Below are 3,231 nucleotides of genomic sequence, written 5' to 3' on the forward strand. Positions count from 1 at the left end.
TCTCAACAACAGAGCATCTGAAATCTAAGAATGCTTGAAGTAACATTAAAGATTAAGCCAGAAAAATTGAAAGTAGCTTGAAGTAACATTAAAGATTAAGCCAGGAAAATAGAAAGTAGCACTCCGACTTTATTAAAACAAAGTCATCGATAACAGTCCGTCATTGCATGAATTTAGTTGAAGAATTGGATCAAAATAAGTGAAAGACGGGTTAAAATGAAAAAGAAAGACCAAAGAATGAGGAAAAAATATCTAAGCATGAAGATTATGAACTTAGTGAAATTTTGGGTGAAAAAGGGAGCAAAAGAGTGCAACTTTCGAGAAAAATCACATGCATCATCGCGCGCGCAATGCAATTCATCATGCACATGATGGTCCCTTTTTATGGGTTTTTTCTGACGCGTCTGATCAATTTTGAGCTCTTTTTAAGAGGAACTTTTTCACTTTGATAAGGGTTACGGATTTTGGAGAGCAAAACACAATTTGGAGAGCATCAAAATAGATTTTTAGGGCATTTTAAGCCATTGGAGGCCATTACTTCAAGGGAATTCATACGTTATTTTCATCTATCAATTATGGTATTGTAATCTGAATTATGAGTAGCTAAGATTATCTAGGTTAGGTTGTGTTATGATGAACTTATTTTAATATTGTTGGGTAATATGTTGATTTGACTTTATATGAACCTTTTGATCTATAATGTCATTCAATTGCTTATTTTTCTTAATGCTTTTGATGTGAGATACTCTTATAAATTGATTTTGGGCACCTAGGGAATACTGACCATTAACCTAAGTGTTAGACCTAGGGAAATTAACGTTATGTGCATTGCCTAATCCTGCTTACGCTAGTGGACTAGGAATATGAAGCTTCGAGTAGTGATTAGTGAGTTATTTCGTAAGGGATCGATTATAACGACTTTGTTAATTCACCATGGGGTTATAGTTATAAAATTATTCATACAAGGCATCAAACATCAATAATAGAGAAATAGGGAATTCTAAACACAATCTGACTACTTTCGCAATTTTATTTAAACTCTTATTTACTTTTCGCATTGCAACTCGAACTCTCCCCCCCCCCTTTTTACTAGTTTTTGTTAAGAAATGTGGTTGGGTCTAACCCAATCCTACAAAACCGATTGGTAGAGCGAGGAAACCCCCACTTATAAACACATATTCAGGCCATATATTGTCTAATATGTGACTCTAAACACCCCCTTCACGCCCAGGATTGGACATCTGGAGCATGGAAATAAATGGTGGGTGGCCCGATAACAGAAACCATAGTAGGTGGCCTACCGGATCTTAAACCGGGTTCTGATACCATGTTATGAAATGTGGTTAGGCTTAACTTAACTCTACAAAACCGGTTGGTAGAGTGAGGATTACCCCCACTTATAAACACATGTTCAAGCCATATATTATCCGATGTGGGACTCTTAACATATATAATACACACATTTTTTCTTGTTATAAGGTAGTCCATGTGGATTCGATCTTTTTATTACTATAACACTATTGACACACTTGCCGAGAAGTCATCAAGTTTTTCGCGCCGCTGTCGGGGATTGTTGATATCTCAACAAGGCGACGTTTGTGCAATATTTTAGTTTTAGTCTTTTGATTTTTGTTTTATTTTCTTAATAATCGTAGTGCCACTGAGGTATTTTATGTTTGTGTATGCGCAGCTCAGGATCAACAGTGACACCGTTTAATCCAGAAATTGAAAGGACCGCACATACTATCAGGAGAGCAGTCATGTAAGCAAATATAGCTCAAGGGATCTTAATTTAAAATCAACCTCTAATTTCTTCTGACTCCGAAGAAGAGGTCACCATAGGAGCTATACCACCCTAAACTATGAGGGATTACTTTAAATGAACCGATGAAGGTCAAGTTTTGAGAGGGTTTGTACCAGCAGACCCTGCTAACTTTGATATTAAGCATTTTATGCTTTCAAATTTACGTGACAATCCGTTTGACGGGAACACGATTAGAGAATTATGGGAGCATCTTGCACACATCTATGAAACAACTCCAATATATAAACCAACATATGTCATTGAAGATCGAGTTAAATTGAGGTTGTTTGGGTTCTCATTAATTGGAAAGGCTAAGGATTTGTTACTTTGTCTTCCAAGTGGAAATATTCGGACTTGGAAGGAATTGAAGGACGAATTCCTAGAAAGATTACTCACTACTACTCAGTTTATCGAGCGCCAAGCAGAAATTATGAATTTTGAGCAGTAGAACACTAAGTCGCTTTATGACTCATGGGAAAGATTCAAACTTTTGTTACGCAAATGCCCGAATCACAATATGAATAATATGGAGCATATGCAAAATTTCATTAAAGGGCTCAAGAGTCAAACACATATGTTGTTGGATGCTTCCGCGGGAGGCACTATCTGATCAATGACTGAACTACAAGTATTGAGAAGATGTGTATGAATGAGTACCATTCAAAAAGCGAAAGGTCAGTAAATCGAAATTGTGGGCACACTTAAAGGTATATTAGTTGTTGATACGCACACTACTCTTTTAAATCAGATTGAATTGTTAAATAGAAAGCTAGTTGGAAGCAACTTAGATAAAGCTAACGTGAGCCAGGTACAAACACTTATGTGTGATTTTTGTGGAGGAGAACATGCAAATGGAAGGTGCTCTTTGGAAGGTTCAAGTAAAGAAGTCCAGTTTGCTAATTTTTAGAAGAATAACCCGTATTCCAACACCTACAATCCAGTTTGGAAAGATCACCCAAATTTCCGTTGGAGCAATAATGAAAATTCAAGTGCTAACAAAGGTATACAACAAGATCAATAAGCTCGATTTCAAAGGAAACCTTCACAATTGGAAGAGACCTTGTAGAATTTTATTAAAGTCACTAAAAGTAGCCTTGATCAGGTAAATAGAAACCATGAAACAATGAGTAGAAACCATGATGCATTTATAAAAAAATTGGAGATGCTGATTGGTCATTTATCCTGACAAATAGTTATTTTGCCAAGCTCAGGTGGAGGATTTATAAGTAACACTATAGACAATCCTAAGAATGAATCATGCAAGGCTGTGGAAACATGTTTTGGGGTGATTACTAAAAAGGGTGAATTTGAAATAGTTAAAGAGGATGTGATTGAGAAAAAAGAAGCTGGAATTGAAAAAGAGGGGAGTGGAAATCAAAATGACAAAGAGGAAAGAGGATTCACCGTTGATCAACTAATATATAAAA

This window comes from Lathyrus oleraceus, chromosome 1 (assembly GCF_024323335.1).
Source record: "Lathyrus oleraceus cultivar Zhongwan6 chromosome 1, CAAS_Psat_ZW6_1.0, whole genome shotgun sequence".
NCBI classification, from domain to species: Eukaryota; Viridiplantae; Streptophyta; class Magnoliopsida; order Fabales; family Fabaceae; genus Lathyrus; species Lathyrus oleraceus.